The 19,701-nt window shown below is 37.2% G+C and overlaps 1 protein-coding gene and 1 non-coding gene across 15 annotated transcripts in view; both read left to right on the top strand.

Annotated features, from left to right (window-relative positions):
• The window catches only part of PPP1R9A (protein phosphatase 1 regulatory subunit 9A), a 383,463-nt gene that overhangs the window by 185,407 nt on the left and 178,355 nt on the right, over positions 1–19,701 (top strand). The gene's annotated exons all lie outside the window — the stretch shown is intronic.
• LOC115935535 (U4 spliceosomal RNA) lies at positions 7,716–7,856 on the top strand. Its single transcript, XR_004071144.1, has one exon. It is a non-coding gene; the product is annotated as a U4 spliceosomal RNA (small nuclear RNA).

The following is a 19,701-nucleotide window of genomic DNA, read 5'->3' as shown; positions in this document are numbered from 1 at the left end:
AGAAAATAAAAAATCAGCCAGGCACGATGGCTCAAGCCTGTAATCTCAGCACTTTGGAGGCCAAGGTAGGCGGATCACCTGAGGTCTGGAGTTTCTGACCAGCCTGGTCAACATAGTGAAACACCATCTCTACTAAAAATGCACAAATTAGCCAGGTGTGGTGGTGTGCACATATAATCCCAGCTACTTGGGAAGCTAAGGCAGGAGACTCGCTTGAACCCAGGAGCCAGAGGTTACAGTAAGCCGAGATTACCCCACTGCACTCCAGCCTCGGCAACAGAGTGAGACTCCATCTCAAAAAAAGAAAAAGAAAAAAAACATTCATAATCTTAGCATCCAGAAATTATGATGTCTATATGTATTTACATAATTGGGATCATGTATGGACATACTGATGTAGTTTTATAATCTTTTCACATACCAAATATTTGAACATTTTCTATGTCACTGAATAACCTTATAGAGCATGATTTTTAGGATACATCTGTAAGAATCAGTATATGCCATCATATCAATGTACCACTTTTTTAACCCTTCCTTTTTGACATTTAGATTGCTTCCAAGTTTTTCGTCTTTTAAATTTTTATTTTCTTCTTTAAGTTCTGTTGGAGTTGATTTTTTTTACTTTTTAAAGTAATGTTGTGATTAATGTCAGTGTGCAGAAATATTTCTGTATATCTGTGATTTCATTAAACTGTTAGAATCTATTAGGTCAGCTGATACTAAAGTTTTCAATATTTTTGTCCCCCAGAAAGTTATGCCTGTTAAAATTTTATTCACAGTGTATTAGAGTGAGTTGGTCTGTCTCTTTGCCTTGTTTTAACTCTTTTTTTTTTTTTTTTTTTTTGAGACAGAGTCTTGCTCTGTCACCCAGGCTGGAGTGCAGTGGCACAATCTCACCTCACCGCAACCTCTGCCTACAGAGTTCAAGTGATTCCTCTGCTTCAGTCTCCCGAGTAGCTGGGATTATAAGCACATGACACCACACCCAGCTAATTTTTGTATTTTTAGTAGAGATGGGGTTTTGCTATGTTGGCTAGGCTGTTCTTGAACTCCTGACCTCAAGTGATCTGCCCGTCTTGGCCTCCCAAAGTGCTGGGATTACAGGCGTGAGCCACCATGACCAGCCTTAAATCTTTGTAGATGAAAAATTACTTATGTAATTTAATTTGCATTTCTTTAGTTACTAGTAAGTTTGAATCTCTACCCCCTTCAATTTATGGCCCTTTGCAGTTGTGGGGGCGGGGCATGTGTTGTTTATTCTATGTAGGGGTGCTTATTTTAGTTTTGGCATTTGGTGCGTTAATAATGCTTTTTTTTTTTTTTAAACTAAAGCTGTGTGGCAAGGAGAGAAAAGCATGGATTTTTAATTCATGGACTTGTATTTCGTTGTCACTTATGTATTTTCTGTGTGTCTTTGGGCCAACTGTCTGTCATCTGTGAGCCTGAAGTTGACTGACCTGCCAAAAAAGATGATTATGAGATTTAAATGAGACACCTATCCCAGAAGAATCACTCGATGGTAGCTGCACTTCTCCTTTTTCTCACCTCCTCATTATCACCTACCTGTCATTTCTCTCTTTAGGCATTTTTGAACAGAATTGAAGGAAAACGCCATTCAAGTCTGCTATTTGCCTGTAAGCAGAGTGGGTACAATCTCACTGACCACCCAATAGTCACTGTTAAAATCTTTTCAATTCTTATGATGACAGCTGATGGATATACTTTTACATTATATTTAGTGAGAAAGGAGTGGAAAGAGAGCCAGCATTGGAACAGGCCCAGCCATCAGAGGAGCAGCTTTTTCTTCTCTGTATCTTATACTACACGCTTTTTTTTTTTTTTTTTGGTTAAAGACTAGTTCTCTGTGTTGCATTTTTATGCCAACTTTAGCTGCTGCCAGAATCTTGGATGCCCTAAATACCAGTGCTTACAGTGGAAGCCAGCAGGGTGGACCAGACAGTGAAAAAGATTCCTTTGCTCATGTTGTCAGCTTATCTGAAATCTTGAACAGCTGTTTGAATGAATGAATGAAGTATATATTAAAGGGAGTTACAGAACTTCCAAAAGAACTGCTTTTATCAGGCAGACTCCCTGTAAGCACCTGTTGAGTAGATCCTCTGTCAGGCACAATGCCAAATTTTGGAGATACAGTGGAAGTAAGACACTAATCCTGTACTGAAGATGGCAGATTTAAACAAGAAAATAGCATTAACAAATGAAATGCAGCATATAAGTACGAAAGGACTATAGGTGTTCTAGACAAGAGGATAGTCATCTAATATTGGAGGATATTGTCATAGGAAAGTTCCAAGATATTCAAGAAATTGAGACCTATAATTTGAAGAGGTTTTGGTTTCTTCCAAAGTGAGAGAGTGAGGCTTAATTCTCTCCTGTATTAAACTGTGTTGCTATAATTGCTTTGTCTATGTCAGGGTGACTTGTAAGAAGCAAATGGACATTTGAGTACAACTACACTTTTGTTTAAGACATATGGCATATGTATTTACCTTCCCGATATCAATATGGCAGGTGGAGATGACATGCCATGCCAACAGGTTTTGGTAGACTTGAGTTCTTATACATGGGATGACGTTTTGTTTTATCTTGTTTTTTTGGCTTGGGAGAGGACAGGCACCAACAGATGGACTTTCTCAGGATAGATCACCATGACTAGAATGCAAAACTGTAAAAGTGACTGCTATATTTTAATCAGCAAATCTGCCACAGTTGTGGGACATTAAAGCCCTAATTGACCCTACATCACCTAAAGATAGGTGCTGCACTCAAGGCTGCAAAGGGAGCCAACCACTTTTATATATTTACATATTTAAATCCATTCTCCAGCAACAATCGAAATACTTGTAAGCATTTTAATTCTTCCTGCCAGCTCTGTATTTCAACCTGAGGACCCAAATAATATACTTTCATCCACAACAGTAAAGCTAATTACCCTTGACTGTAGCATTTCTAATACAATTTTATTTTAGCATTTCAAAATACATTTGAAAAGTAAATTATGAGTTCTTCCAAACTAGATTCTCTACTTAGTCACATTAAAATGATCAAAAAATGGAAACATTATAAAATTTTTTGCCAGGAAAAACCTAACCCATCAAAAGGAAAAGGAGAGAAGTCTTTTTTTATATTGTCTACCATATGATACAAAAATTAATTTTGGTAATATTAACAAATGTTCCTTTTTTGGTAATACTTGATTCCTGACATAAACATTAAATCTATGTTATTAAGGCATGTCTTCTAGAATACAGCCTGAACTATGCATAAGACTTCTTTGTTTTGAAGTTATAAATTTTATTATTATCCTTTTGTGAGTTTTTGCCTCTCATAGGTCACTTTTCTTTTGTTCAGAAGTGGTTCTGATTTAAGGCACCAACCTTAAATGTTTCACTGACAATTATTAAAGACACATTGCTTCTAAAACATTGTACTGTGAACATTAAGTGATAGAAAGATAAGACTCTGCCTCACTCCAAAGCGGCTGATTTATTTGAATAAAAACTGTAGTCACAGATAAATACAATATATAGCATAATGTAATAAATCTATAGGAGAGACCAAAAAATATGAAAGAAAGCTTTGCAAACATATAACAAAATAGTAACAATTTTTGGATGATAGGATGAGTGAAAGGAAGAGTAGTGCTAAGTGAAGGCTGGCCGTGTATGCTGGAGCCAGATCTTAGAAGACTTTGGATGTCTTTCTGCATGTTTGAACTATATTCTCCAGGTAATATGGAGAAACTTAGGAGGACTTTTTGTGCCCTTCTCCATCTCCATTAGAAAGTAATACTTGCTCATTATACAGAATTTGGAAAGTACAAAAAAGTATACAAAAGAAATGTAAAATCATTCATAAATTCATTCTCTCTCCTCTGTCACTCTACTCCATTCCGTCTTCCAGTGCTGTTTCCTGACCCACAGTGATGTGATTAGAGCCACACTTTAGGAATGGCAACTAGATGTGGTGTGTCATAAGTTGCAGGATAACTTATTAGGAATCTTAGTGTGCAGAGGGAATAGGAAGAAGTGAGTAGAACAAGAATCCTTTTAAAGATAGAAACAGGCTGAGCGCGGTGGCTCACACCTGTAATCTCAGCACTTTGGGAGGCCAAGGCAGGTGGATCATTTGAGGTCAGGAGTTGGAGACCAGCCTGGCTAACATGGTGAAATTCCGTCTCTACTAAAAATACAAAAATTAGCCGGGCATGGTGGCATGCGCCTGTAATCCCAGCTACTTGGGAGGCTGAGGCAGGAGAATCGCTTGAACCTGGGAGGCAGAGGTTCCAATGAGCTGAGATCACGCCACTGCACTCCAGCCTGGGTGACAGAGGGAGACTCAGTCTCAAAAAAAAAAAAAAAAAAAAAAAGGGAACAAAAGGCGATTTTTACTGATTTCATGTGGGTGTGTAGGAGAAGAGGAAGTTTTGTTGTGTGATTGACTGCCCTTTCAAGCCCCTGTGGCCAAAAGGATCCTGTTGTCCTCAAACATGAGAAACCTTACAGAAGACAGGATGGGAGACACTATAATTTTGCTTTGGGGTACTTTAAATCTGAGGTGCTATCAAGTCATCTAACTGGTCCAGAAGTATGAACTGTCTATACAGAATCAGGAACCCAGGTAGGAGGTGCAGATGATTGCTGCATTTGATTTTTTGCTTACAGAGCATTCATTTATTTATTTTAATAAAGAAATTACCAGTTTTTATAGTGTGTTCTTTTATGTGGATGGTTTCTGAGGCTGTGGTGACAACTGATTTAAGAAGCATATTTACAAAACCATCAGTTCTATTAAAAGATACATGAGGTCAAAGTTAGTGTGATTCAAGGTCAGTGATCCCCAGATTTGACCATTAATCCTATACTAACGGAAGTAATGGCAGCTTTTACTTCAAAAACACTAAGAATAATGAGATAACACTGTCCTCGACATGTTTTAACAAAGGTAGTTGATTATCTTGTTTCCTGTAAAGGATTTCCACCCTCTGAGTTTTTCCAATAAGTAAGGGGAACATGAGACAGATACCATTTGTAGATTTAGCTGTATATTGACATTTTCAGTCATGATCCAGAATTGGTCAATTACATATGACTGCAGTTCCTGGAGAAGTCTAAATGGAAGGGACAATCTGTTTGTAAGGAAATGGAGTCTTTCCTGCTTTTTCAGGGTAACATGATTATTTTTTAACATGGATCACAGCTGCCCAGAATGCAGTAAAGATTTTTTGTGAGTCTAGTCTTAGGTTTACAAGCTCAGCCTTGTACCACAGCATCAGTGTCCTCATGTATATATGCATTCCCTAACAATTAGTTGTTTGTGCTTCAATCTTGTTTTGAAGGTTTTTTTTTCCCCACCATGTGATGTCTGGCCTCAGCTTGAAGAGTTTAAAAATTAAGCATATTTTACTCTTGACCTTTACAGAAATTAAAATTTTTGGTTGTACTGTGTAGGTCTCAGTGCTAGAAATGCTTGCTAAAACAGTTTTTTTTTAAACCTCTATCAGCATTTGAAGCAGTTTGAGATTGTAGAAAATTGTGCAACCTTTGTTTTATTATTTGACTCTTATAGATAGTGCTAAACCTCAAGTATGAATTCTCTTTATATGAGACCAGAACACTGTGGAAATACAGGATTTTAGATAGGCCTTTACAATGCATATATTTTACATAATTTCACCCTAAAAATGTAACATGTATTTGGCAAAGGAAGGGCTTTTGTTGCTGTCATTCTCCCTCATGTGTTCCTCTTGTGCCTGACTGACTCTGCAGGAGGAACTTTAGTTCTCAGGACCTTGGTTTGCTCATGGCCTTCTGAGATTGATGCTGCCTTTCCTCTTTTTGCTCTTGTTGCAAGGACAGTGCAATCATATTCTTGCCTTCCTTCTTCTGTTGCACAAATTACTGGCCCCCCTCACCAGGATCACTTGGAGAAAAATCTCTTAGTATTCTGAGAGGGCCTAGACTCCCACTGAGTCCTCCAAAAGGACTGAAGATAGAGGTTTCCTAGAGCTTCTGGCTCCTCTCTTTCTTTTTAGCGCTGGTTCTCTCTAATCTTCTTCGTAAACTCCCATTCTCTGAAAGACAAATGCTTTTAGGGACTCTGCATGGCATGTGGATTTTACTCACAAAAGCTGTGTCCCAGAGCTCCCCTGCCTATTTTTCTACCATCTCTTCCTGTTCATTCACTGCTGTATGTAGTCTTGGCCATGTTGGCTTACTTCCTGTCCTGTTATTGGGTTCTTCTGTCTTACTCCTACCTTGCACATGCTACTCTTCTTCTCAGAATGCCTTCCACACATACTACCCCCACCCTGCCTTATGTTTGCTCACTCTAACCATTGCAGGCTGAAGTCTTTGCTTTCGGGGTCACTTGGGAAATCCTTTCTTGCTCACCTCTCTTCCCAGGTAGGTTTAGATGTCTCTACTGTGTGCTCCCATAGCATGGCCCACATCCCTTTATTACGGCCCTTATGTTGGTTACAATGACAGGTCTGAGATTAGTAAAGTTTTTTTTTTTTCCTTTTTTTTCCTGTCACCCAGTCTGGAGTGCAGTGGTGCGATCTTGTCTTACTGCAACCGCCTCCCAGATTCAAGCGATTCTCCTGCCTCAGCCTCCTGAGTAGCTGGGATTACAGGCGCCTGCCACTACGCCCAGCTAATTTTTTTGTATTTTTAGTAGAGAAGGGGTTTCACCATGTTGGCCAGGCTGGTCCTGAACTCCTGATCTGAGGTGATCCGCCCACCTTGGCCTCCCAAATTGCTGTGATTACAGGTGTGAGCCACCGTGTCTAGCCTCATAAGGTATTTTCAATACTGAGCATAGTGCCAACCAGTGAGCTGGTGCTTAATAAGGATTTGAAGTAAGAATCAATGGCTCAAAAGAGAGAGAAAGTATGAAGTGTAATTTCTGTATCTGCAGTCAGCATTCACAGGCTCAGTAGTTTGAGAAACCTGTATTTCCTGCTTTGACTTTTTCACTATTTCTTAAGTGCTACTGTTCTTTTAGTCTCTAAATCAAAACCATTTCACATCGAGATATGATACATACATATGTGTATATGTATGTGTATATTTGAAACCAAAAGTTTTGAAGTACAATATGTCCTCTTACTACTTATAATGAATGCTGATGTTTTTCTATTCTATCCTTTTTAATTTTACTTTTCTCAATGCTCTTCATGACCTATTAGATTGATTCACAACCTCCTTAGGTCACAGTCAGCACTTTGAAAACTACTGCTCTAAATTACTGTACCTTTTCTATGAGGAAGAGTTGAACTGTTGGTGTATCAGTCAGGGTCAACCAAAGAAGCACCGCCAGTAGAAGATAACATTTTAAGAGATTTACCACCAGGAATTGGTTTATGCATATGTTGAGTCTGGCTATGAAGGTCTGAAATCTGTAGGGCAGGCAGTGAAGATGGGAGGCTGGAAGCCTCAAGCATAAGTTGAAGCTGCTGTCACAGGCAGAATTTCTTTTATCTTCAGGAAACTTCAGCTCTGCTCTTCAGGCCTTTCAACTGATTCAGTCAGGCCCACCCAGATTATTTAGGATAATTTCCCTTACTTAAAGTCAACTGATTTTGAACTTTAATTGCATCTACAGAATACCTTCAAAGTGACACTTGGATTCATGTTTGATTAAATAACTGGGAAGTGTAGCCTAGTCATGTTGACATATGGAAGGATCACCATAGCTTTGTGCAGTGGCAGTATCACAGCAAATGAGGTTTATCCTAGGCGTGATTATAGCTAATTGAAGACTTTTCCCAATATCCCACTGTGAGGACTTACAATACAGTCGGCATTAACATTTTTTGGCAGTCTCTATGGAGACTGAATAAAAATAAATAAATAAAAAATAAATGTAAAAAAAAAAAAAAAGACCATCATAGTACTGTGAAGAGCCTGGTCATCATCCTTTTTTATGTAAGGAGTAGGAATCCATTTTAGTTTGCCCACCACTTTATATCACATTCCTTTTTTCCTCTGCACTAATGTTAACCTTCTTAAGATCCTCACCCACTTCTTTGGCCTCATCCGTGTTTTGGCATTCTCTTCCACTACCCTGGGTAAATGTATGTACGGTTCCTGGGAGTTTTACAGAGGTCCTTGTGTTGAGAGCACCTTTCACTTTAGCCCACAGTTGTTTCTGATGACCTCCTTGAATGAACAGTTAAGTTCCTTTCAAGGCTGTTTCATTCTGTTTCCAGGTAAAATTTGGGGCTTGAGGTACTCTTCCCAAGGTACTCAAGACCTCAGAGTTTAATGTTTGCTTTTCATGATACTCTTTACCCCACTCTCCCTTCCATTCAGAGGTCCAGTCACCCTGGGGGATTTTCATGGGAGAGTGTAAACTTCTGTACTGGAGAAGCTTAAAAGTCTCACTTTCCATTTTCATGCTCAAGAGAAGCTCTCAAACCCTCTTTGGTGTGCCTGGCATCCCCTTATCCCCATTTCCCCTCTGTAATCTCACTGTGTGTGCACACACATACACCTTGTATTGGTCCTCTCCATCTGTTTTCTTATGTAGACAATTTAGACTAATTTTCCTCCATGGGCTTTTAGAAACACAGTGCTGGCAGTTGTAGTAAAAGAAGCAGGAAGGACCAACTGCTGTGACACATGCTAGAACAAAAATTGATTTACTAACTTAACTTGCTGCATCTGTAAAAGAGTGTTTACTTCTTGGAATGAGGAATAAGTTATTTCATCTAGGAGACTGTCCACTGCCCCCAAATGGGTGCCAATTGGGTTAATTAATTAAATGTTTCTGTGATGAGGACTCCTGTCCAGTGGAAACTGGACCAAGGCCACCAATTTATTTCATGCTGGCCACCAGTTGTCAGTTAGCAAAACATATGTCTCCAATTTAAAACTCTGGCTGAACTGAAAGAGAACGTTGCTAATTTCTCATGGAGATGTTTAATTGTTTACAATAAATTGAAAAATACTGAGGAAAACATGAACATCAGTGGAATTTCCCAGTTCTCTGTTAAAAAACTCACTAATTTAGGTTTAATTGTCTTAGAATTTGTCCAAATTCAGGATGAGCTAAGTTTACATTTATGAAGGATTTTTTTCCCTGATTACTTTAATGGCATAAACTATTTTTACAGGAAGAACTTATTTTTAAGGCTTTTCTAGGCAATACTATACCTTAAAATTTATTAAAAATCAATGAAAAATAATGTATAGTAACCAGTAAGTCATAAATAGAAGATGGTAAAAAGACCAACCATTGTTTGAAAGTGTTCAGTCTCACTAGAATAAAAATGAAAATTAAAATAAAAAAATACTTTTCAAGTATTTTAACAACACATATTTGCCAATAAATGGTACTAATTATGATTGAATTCTATGTTGTCAAAAGCAAGAGATTTAATCTTATTTCATTAATATTTCTGTATGTGTGACCCTAATAAAACTCTGCTTATCTTGAAATATTATTTCACTAAAAATCTTCATATATATGAAAATTTAACTTTTCATATATGTGTTACATATATATTTTACTTATATATGTGTGTGTATGCATGTGTGTGTATGTGTGTGCATGTATGTATATATAAAACTTTCCACAAAGTCAACCGTAGCTATTTTAAATTTGAGGAGTCATGGTGGCTCATGCCTGTAATCCCAGCACTTTGGGAGGCCGAGGTGGGAGGATTGTTTGACCCCAGGAGTTTGAGACCAGCCTGGGCAACATAGCAAGACCCTGTCTCTATTAAAAATAATAATAAATAGTTTAAAAATTTAGAGAGTTTGCATCCTCTGTATTTGAGGTGGTTGGTGCTATTGATAATACAAAAATACATACTTGATTTTATCATGGACTTTTGTATATGTTTGAATATGAATATGTTGGGGATACAACAATTTACTCCAAATAATATAAGAAGAATACTATGGAGATATGAATTGAGAGGACTTAGTAAGCAGCGTAAGTTGTGTTTTCCAGTATCTTTACCACATACTTCTGAAGACTATTTTGCTCATGCCTTCTTTTGTCCTTAGATAAGAACTGATTCTGAAAACTATCCCTCTTTGTATTGCATAAGGGAAGAAACACATGAGAGGTAGGTAATATGGAGGATATGATGGATGCCACTATAAGCAGCCATGCCTAGGTTCCCACAGCCTTGTGTGAGGAAAAGCTGGGAAGAAGATCTATGACCACCTTGGATGGAAGGTGGTATTCAGTCCCCTTCCTGAGGCCCCTAGGCTTTTGGAACTGGGCTTAGAGCAGAAGAACAGACAATAGGGCCTTGACTTGAGATTAATGCTTTTGACACATCCCCAGGTTCTTTGTCTGATTTATTGTCATTAATGTTTTCACTTAAAATGAGGTGAAAGGTTCTTAGTTATATTAATCTCTTGGCCCCAAATCTTGTGTTTTTAAACCAAGATAGGATCTTTGCAATCCATAGTAATAGTGAGCAAGTGATTCTTTTAGATGGTAGCCTGGTTAACATAGGCTAGTTTATATTGCATTACTAAATGATCCTAATATCTTCTAACAGATGTTTACTTCTCACTAATGTTACATGTCCATGTTAGGTCAAAGGGAAGCTCCTTGTATTCAGTATAGTCACTAAGGTACTTAAACTTGTCCATTTCCATCATACATACTTTCCAGATTCCAGAAATATAAGAAGAAAAAAACACTGAAAGGTCTTGCCTCCGCAGTAAAATGGCTCAGTCAAGAAGTGACACACACCACCACTGCCCAGAACCCATTGGCGAGAATTATTTACATAGCCCCACCCCAAGGCAACAAAGGGTAAAGAAAGAAAATACCCTTTGTACCCAGAAGGAGAACTGGAAATACTGCTTAGCAGCACTAACATCTTCATAGATAGACTAGTTTACCTTTCTTTGGGCTAGCTCACATGGATTACAGAAGTGAGCTTACTATTTATATGAACAAATATAAATTGACCTTTACTTTCTCTTTTTTTCCCATAGTTTTGCAAGAAAAAACTTACTTTTATGATTTTTACATGTATTAATCTTTACATTTCCTTTTCCTCCTTTTTGTACATTAACTGCTGAATTCAGAGTTTGAGTCATTATGTGGATTTTTGGTTGTTAAGGAGAGCATCCGGCCTGTTAATGCTCCCAAATGGGGTATCCCTCAGAAACCTCTCCTTGCAAAAGTAGCTTATGGATATTATCTTTTACCTGGGTAGAGGGGTTTCAGCTGCCTTGCTGACCTATATTTAGTGGAGGGCAGTAAACTAAGTGTTTTGGTTTGGCATTTATAATGCCTATTAGATGATTTAGATATGAGAATGAAACTAGCAGAGTGGTAAAATTAACTAAAAGCTTAACTATCTAAAAAACATAATAATATCTTCTAGATAGAAATATGGGTCCCAGATTATCCATTCCTCAAATGCTCTATAGGATTGTGTATTTATGTGGCAATATTAAAAAATGTGGAACAGATAACTTGCTATAAATAAGCCACAACTTAGAGTTCATGCTTTTAGTTAACTTACCATCAAATGCAGGTATGAATAGTTGAAGACTTGTCATCAGAGCGACACATAGTGATAAGAATTTTGATTAGGTTTCAGAGTCGCGATTGACCCTAGAATCCAGCAGCCTCAGTATCATAATCGATCCTACCTTCTTGCACATAAAAGCCTGAGCTCAGAAAGGCCCAGTGAGTTGGCCAAGCCCGCAGAGTGTGGCAGCACAAGTTCTCATTGACCGCTGCCTTACATGTGGGCCCCATGCAGTTTCCCCTCAATATTCTTTCTTACTGCAGTCCTAGCTAGGTTGGCTTTTTCTTTTCTAAGCTAGTAGTTTAAGTATGGAAATAATGATATTATCCTTATGAAATACTTTAACTTGTCAGAAGTGTCCCTGTAACTTGTAGGTGTTGTAAATCTGTGGTCTTATATAACTTACTTGTAAGGAAGTCATATTCCTGACTATCCTTGTCAAATACCAAAAAGTTCAGTTTTGCAGCCAGAGAATATCCTGTTTGAAAGACTTTGTGATGACTCATTTTATGGGTCAACGTTGGTAGGCCACAGTACCCAGATATGTGGGTAAACATTATTCTAGAGTCTATGAAGTATCTTTTAGATGAGATGAACATTTAAAGCAGTGGGCTAAAGCAGATTACCTTCCTTAATGTGGATTGGCCTCGTCAAATTCATTGAAGACCTTCATAGAAGAAGACTGACTTCCATCAGAGAAGAGGGAATTCTGCCAGCAGACCGTCTTTGGACTTGAACTGCAACATTAGTTCTTTCCTGGGTCTCTGGCCTGCAGGCCTACCCTGCAGATTTTGGATTTGCTAGTCCCTACTGTCATATGAGACAATTCCTTAAAATCAATTTTAATATAAATATATATAGTATGTATAAAAAAACACATATAAAGATATTAATTCTGTTTTTCTGGAAAACCTTGACAAAGGTAGGCTTCCTTGTGTTGCCATTTGAACTAGCATGCTCTCTACCTCCCATTATATAGAGTATGTTTGTTTTTTTTTCACTTCATTTTTTTTTTGAGACAGTCTCGCTCTGTTGCCCAGGCTGGAGTCTGGAGTGCAGCGGTGCGATCTTGGCTCACTGCAAGCTCCGCCTCCCGGGTTCATGCCATTCTCCCGCCTCAGCCTCCTGAGTAGCTGGGACTACAGGCGCCTGCCATCACGCCCGGCTAATTTTTTTGTATTTTTAGTAGAGACGGGGTTTCACCGTGTTAGCCAGGTTGGTTTAGATCTCCTGACCTGGTGATCCGCCCGCCTCAGCCTCCCAAAGTGCTGGGATTACAGGCGTGAGCCCCCGAGCCCAGCCCAACTTCTTGTTCTTTAGCAATCCATTAAAACACTAGGCTTACAATTAGTGAAATGTACTTTTTGTCCTAATAGACTTTGTCTTATATATAGCATGTGTATTGTCCTCTGAACTTCTCGTGTAAAAATATGAAAAACCGTGGGAACTCTCTTTACCCTTTTCTGCCTTACTCCCTAGATTGGTTGGTAAAGAGATAATTTGTGTAAAGTGCTATATTGTCTATAATTTAAAGTACTTTGGCATATATAACATAATATTTATGGGAGTAACTTTGCTTTAGGACCCTTTAGTTAACTTTCTAGGTATTTCAATCATGAATCCACACACTAGGATTAGTAAGTTATTATTTGAAGGATGCTGATTAGAAGCCTACACCCAGATACTGGTACTTTAAATCTACACAAGACAATGTATTAACGTTAAGTATGCTACAAATAATTGGTGAAATAAATGATGTTGAAGATACAGGGGTTAGCCTTAGAAATATTTTATGTAACTAGACTTTGGGTCAGGCGAGGCTTGCAGATTAACAGCTTTTGGAGTAATAACCTAACTAGTACTCCATTTGATCCTGTTTTGTGGTATGTAGGATTCTGGTGAGTGATCCACTTAGAAGGTTAAATGTATCCTACTGTAGACTGTAGTTGCAACTGCTTTAAGTAAACCTTTCACACAGGCTACTTTTCAAAATGACTTTAAGGACAGAAATCTGGGATTTTAGAGTTTTATGAGATAGGCCTATGAGTCTGTTTTTTGCACCTTCCAGTTAAGCAATGTTTTTACATGAGCAGAATTTAGTTTGAAATTTCTTTTCATTGTAACATACTCCTTATGTTATAAGATTGCAGAGGAGTAGACTAAAGCCCTCAGCTGTTTACATCTTTGGGGACTACCAGTGTTTACCCTAAATTGTCTGATGATTATAAACTCCAGTTTGGCTTACTTCATTTTGCAGCAAGCACCTAACATACTCCCGGGCACACACTGGACAATCAATACACTAGATAATTCTACCTATTGTCGATCAGTGAACTAACCTTAATTTGGGGGAAGAAAAGGAAAGTTGAGATTATACATTGCTCTAAAGCTATTAGAATCCTCCTTTGTGAGCCTTGCCAGGTTGGTTTTTGGAATGTTAATATGTGGCTATCTTGTCCAGGCTTATTGTTAGTTTCAATTTAGAGCTTATTTTGCAGAGCCACTGAAATCATGTGAAGGTGAGTCAGGGTTCTGCCAAGGAAGCTTGTGATGAGTGTAGCCTGTCTGTGGAAGCATGTGAATGTTTGGCTTATCTCCAGGAGCACGCTTTGCCAAGCCATCATCTGAAACTCAGCGTGCTAGGACCTGGAACATTTTTCATCTTTGATGTGTCAGGAAGATTTTACAGAACCTGGACCATAGCCTGAACTGAGACCTTGTGGAAGCATTGTGGGAGATTCCTTCCAGTCAGTATTTATAGAATATGCTGAATTTATTTAGACCTGCATTGATTAAAGAAAATGTGTCATAAAGAAGTGAAGGAAATAAGTTTTTTTCTTATTGTTGAAAATGTATTGCTGCTGTTTTGAAAAAGTGTTGTGGTTCAAACTACTGAAAATGTATATAAGATAATGATTCTAGTTGAAATCTTAAAATAAGCTAATTTTTACTTTATTTGCTTTTCATAGCCTTCGGTTGTTCGTTCAGAAATGTCCTTGCTAACCGTATTTGTAAACTTGTTACCCCTGAAAGCCTGTCTCTGCTGTGAAGCAGTGGATGAGGTCTTGTTTTGTTTCCTTTGATCGAGAAACCAGAATATCGCTTATTGGCTCTGAAACAAGAAGTCTTAAATTTAAACATCTTTTGTTTACTTTTCTCAGTGAAATAAAACAGGAACAATGTGAAGGTAGCTTGAACTACAAAAATACATATATCTTGTTGGTGTTGAACATTAGGGCCCAGAATGCTGTTGGCTTTTAGAGTTTTTTGTGTTGCTGGAATACCAGGAGGAGTCATGCTCTGATTATTATTTGATTAATTTTCCATATTTTTGTAGAGCAATTAAGGTTAATAAAATAAAAATAATAGAACTATTGTAAGAAAATGGAAAGAATCAAGATCATGTAGATGAAAGGGCTTCCTGGTCAGAGAAAACACAGAAAGCCTGGCAGGCCATGAGCCATTGTGTAATGACAGTGCATTGCTCTGGACATAGGTGGGGATTTTGGCAGCCTCATCTATGTTCTAATACTAAGTCAGTTACGCAGATTTTTGCTTAAAGGGTATTAAACATCCTAGTGGGTGATATATTCAAAACATGTTTATGAAAGAGAGTATGAGGCTGGGCTCATGCCTATAATCCCAGTACTTTGGGAGACCAAGGTGGAAGGATCGTTTGAGGCCAAGAGATCAAGACCAGCCTGTGCAATATGGTGAGACCCCAATCTCTATTAAAAATGTTTTTAAATTTAATTTAAAAAAAGAGAGTATGATATGGGTAGTAGGTATCAGGGGAAATATTATCCCTCATATTACCCTGAGAAAGCTTTTCCTCTCCCCTCATTGAACCAAGCATAATTACATGGACTATTTCATTTTATTTTCATAATACTCTTATGGGGATAGGCATTATTATAAAAACCATTTTGTAAATAAGGAGACTGCGCCTTACCATGGTTTTACAACTTGGCAAGTGCTACATAGCTAGGGAATTTAGGGGGCTTTAAATTAGGTTAAAATTGGAACCATACCAATTGGGGATCGTATGAATTGGGAATATCTTTCTCTTTATCTGCAGCATGCTCTTCAGCTTAACGATGTGTGTATCTCGGGGTCTTCCATGTCAGTAGAGAGATATACATCTCTTCAGTCACTGCATTGAATTACATATTTGTATATATCATAATTTAGCAAGCCATTTTCTCTACTGGTGGACAATTAGGCAATTTCCTGCTTTGGGCTATTACAGATAGTGCTGTAATGAACTTCTTTCGAAATACATCTTTGTACACATTTGCAAGTATTTCTGTAAACACTTAAATGTGACATGATTATGTAAAAGACATTTACATTTAAAATATTGATAACTACTTTCTAGTTATGCTTTCCTCTTCAAAAGTATCCTTTTTTTCTATATCCTCACAAACACTGGATGTTGTAGTCTTTTTTTTTTTTTTTTTTGAGGCTTATGATGTCACCCAGGCTTGAGTGCAATGGTATGATTTTAGCTCACTGCAACCTCTGCCTCCCAGGTTCAAGCAGTTCTGCCACAGCCTCCCGAGGTGCACGCCACCACGCCCAGTTAATTGTTGTATTTTTAGTAGAGATGGGGTTTCGCCATGTTGGCCAGACTGGTTTCAAGCCCCTGACCTCAAGTGATCTGCCCTCCTAGATCTCACAAAATGCTGGGATTACAGGCATGAGCCACTGTGTCCTTTTAAAAAAATCTATTCTTATGGATGAATGCATAGTATCTCCTTGTTATAATTTGCATTTGCTTAATTTTTAATAAAGCTGAACATCTTTATATCATTTATTGGACATTAGTATTTCTTCTTTGTTCAATTCTCAATTTCCTTTACCTACTTATACATGCAATTGTTTGAGTTGATAAAGCCCTTTATATATTAGGAATATTCATGTTTCATCTTAATATTTGGTCATACTTTCTCCTAATCTGTGACTTTTCTTCTAACTTCATTATGGTATATTTTATTGCCTAGAGGTTTTTGGGCTTTATTTTTAATCAAATTATTTATTTCCTTTAGAACTTCTAGGATCTGTAAATTTCTTTCTAACCTGTTAGCTAAACATTGTCCCAAATTTTCTTTTGGCACTTTTTATATATGTATATATTTTTGTTCTGAATTGTATTTTTCTTTGTGATATAAATAGGAATGTTTTTCAGATAGGTATCTAATTCTTTTCATAATTTATTAAGTAGACCACTCTAATTTGAATAGAAAAGGAGTGGAACATAATAGAATATAAAAATGAATCTATCCCAGAGCTCAAACTATATTGCCTTAATAAGCGAAGTTTTATTATGTGTTTTGATATCCACTAGGGCCTGATTCTACCCTTATTCTTTTTCAAACTGCTTGTTAGTTTTCACGAAAAATGTAGGTAGGATTTTATTTTTTATTGTCCTGAATTCATAAATTAACTTAGGGTAAACTGATATTTACAGTTATTTAGAAATGTGGATGTCTTTATAATATTAAGGATTTTAATCCAGGGAAATAATATGGCATTGCACTTTCTTCAGGGCTTTTTGTACTCATCACTTAGTTTTATAGAGAGAAAAATGCTTGTACATTTATGGTTGGTAATTACTAAGTGTTTTATTGTTTTGATCATTTTGTTGTATTTTCTAAGTTGTTTTTGTATATAGGTATTGAGTTTTAAAAGTTACATCGCTTTACTGAACTCCTATTAGTTCTAATACTTTTTCTGTTAAAGCTCTTGGATTTTCCAAGTAATCAGTTGTTTAATCTGCAAATAACGACTTCTGGCTTTTCTTTTTCAGTAATTTGCAGTGTTTTCTGCATGCCTACTTAATTTACAAGCCTATAAGTAAGGTGAAGATGAAGAGTGTATTACATTATTTTCTTTTTCTTTTCTTTTCTTTTTCGTTTCTTTTTTTCTTTTTTTTTTTTTTTTTTGAGACTGAGTCTCGCTCTCTCACCCAGGCTGGAGTGCAGTGGCACGAGAGCTCATTGCAATCTCCGCCTCCTGGGTTCATGCCATTCTCCTGCTTCAGCCTCCCTAGTAGCTGGGACTACAGGTGCCTGCCACCACGCCCGGCTAATTTTTTTGTATTTTTAGTAGAGATGGGGTTTCACCGTGTTAGCGAGGACAGTCTGGATCTCCTGACCTCATGATCTGCCCACCTCGGCCTCCCAAAATGCTGAGATTAAAGAATGAAATGGTGGCATAGTCATCTGATTGCTAGATGTCTCAAAAATTATACACAGTATCATTTTCCAATATGCAGTCTTACTGTTTTAGGTTTGTTTTATTTAGTTTCAGAATACTCTCAAATGAACTTTATAAACTAGCCTGAATAGGGAAGAACATTCTGGTATCAGAGTGTTTGGGATCCTGAAAAAAAAATGTAGGGAAGGAGTTATTTATTTGAAACAGTTCTTTCATACTTACTTTATATATAGACACACACATACATATTTATTTACTTACTAGTACTAGTGAAATTGAGTGATGTTCCAGAATGAATACTATTTAAACCATTGTTTTGCGGTCATAAACCGGGACCTATTAGCAGAAGTAGAGAAGTGGTAAATATTAATGAGTAATTTCCAGTCATATCTGCCAGTGATTTCCAGGACGCATGAGACCCAGGCCCAGCTAACTGTTATTTTGTGTGTAAAGCTTGCTCCTATAGGCATTTTCCATTGCAGTACACTCAACTATCAATGTTTTCCAAAAAACTATAGATATGTGTATGTGTGTGTATATATATTTTGGTCTAGGGTCTTATATTTGAAATATATATTCCTTCTCTTCTGCACTCAAATATGTGAATTTCTGTTTATTCTTCAAGACTCAGGTCAAATATCTTTGCCTTCACAACTTCATTACCTTCTCAGGAAAATAAAAACAAAATAGTTGGTATATGCTGCTTTTATATCAGTTACCACATTATTTTGTAGGTGCTTATTTTGATTTCTGTGTCCTTCCTAAACTGTAAGCTACTAGAAACTATTCCTTCTCCAGTGCCTAGCACAATGTCAAACATGAGTTTAGAACTGTAAAATATTGTTGAATGAATAAATGTGAATAAGTGATTACTAAAAATATAAGAGGAAGTGAAAGATCAAAAGAGCTGTCTAAGAGAAAGTTGTAAGTATGACAATTTAAGAAGAATATTAGGCCAGGCATAGTAGCTTAAGCTGGTAATCCCAGCACTTTGGGAGGCCAAGATGGGAGGATTGCTTGAGCCTGGGAATTCAAGACCAGCGTGGGCAATATAGTGAGACCTCGCCTCTAAAAAAAAAATTTTTTTTAATTAGCTGAGTGTGATGGCATGTGCCTGTAATCCAAGCTACTCAGGAGGCTACAGTGGGAGAATTACTTGAGCTCAGAAAGCGGAAGCTACAGTGAGCCTACTACTGCACTCCAGCTTGGAGTGCAGAGCAAGACCCTATCTCAATGAAAAAAAAAGAAGAAGAAAAGAAAAAGAAAAATATTAGCATGGGAAACATGCTAATATTTATGAAATATTATGAAAAGATAAATAAAAGCACTAACCCTATGCTATGGAAATGTGCATTTTGATGCAGTAAGGTTTACTATGGTGAAGAAACATGGTAGAGACCAAATAGGGATCCAAGTGGCATGAGGCTATGAAAACATGTTGAAAGTCAAGAAGAAAACAGTACCCACTCAGGTACAAATCCTACAAATGATACTATTTAAGAAGCATATACCATTAGGAGCTACATTATATCTGCTTCTATATATGCATATGTATTTTTGGTTTATAGGTTACCATATATAGAATATAGGAATTACTTGTTTTCCAATAATACAAATGTAAAGTGTCCATAGAACAGCAGGGCCAGCTTTGTAGGAAATAGACATAATTTCTTTAGTCTTTGGCCTTCTTTTCTGCCTTCTGTTTCTACTGCATCTTTTTATAAATATTATTTTAAAATCTAATCCTAGATTTTACGATTTTTGGGGGAGTACAGTTTCTTTAGGCACAGTTTAGATGCATAATAATTACTGAATTTTATTGAAAATGCCAGTGTTTGTTATGTATATTAATTGGACTTGATGAATTATACATTTATTTCTTTCATATATTTTTTCCTGTATTAAGAGAGGGATTGGACAACTACTTCAGTTCCTTTTAAGATAAACAT

This window comes from Gorilla gorilla, chromosome 6 (assembly GCF_029281585.2).
Source record: "Gorilla gorilla gorilla isolate KB3781 chromosome 6, NHGRI_mGorGor1-v2.1_pri, whole genome shotgun sequence".
Classification (NCBI taxonomy): domain Eukaryota; kingdom Metazoa; phylum Chordata; class Mammalia; order Primates; family Hominidae; genus Gorilla; species Gorilla gorilla.
The sequence above is the reverse complement of the archived record's forward strand: the minus strand, read 5'-3'. Positions and strand labels throughout refer to the sequence as shown.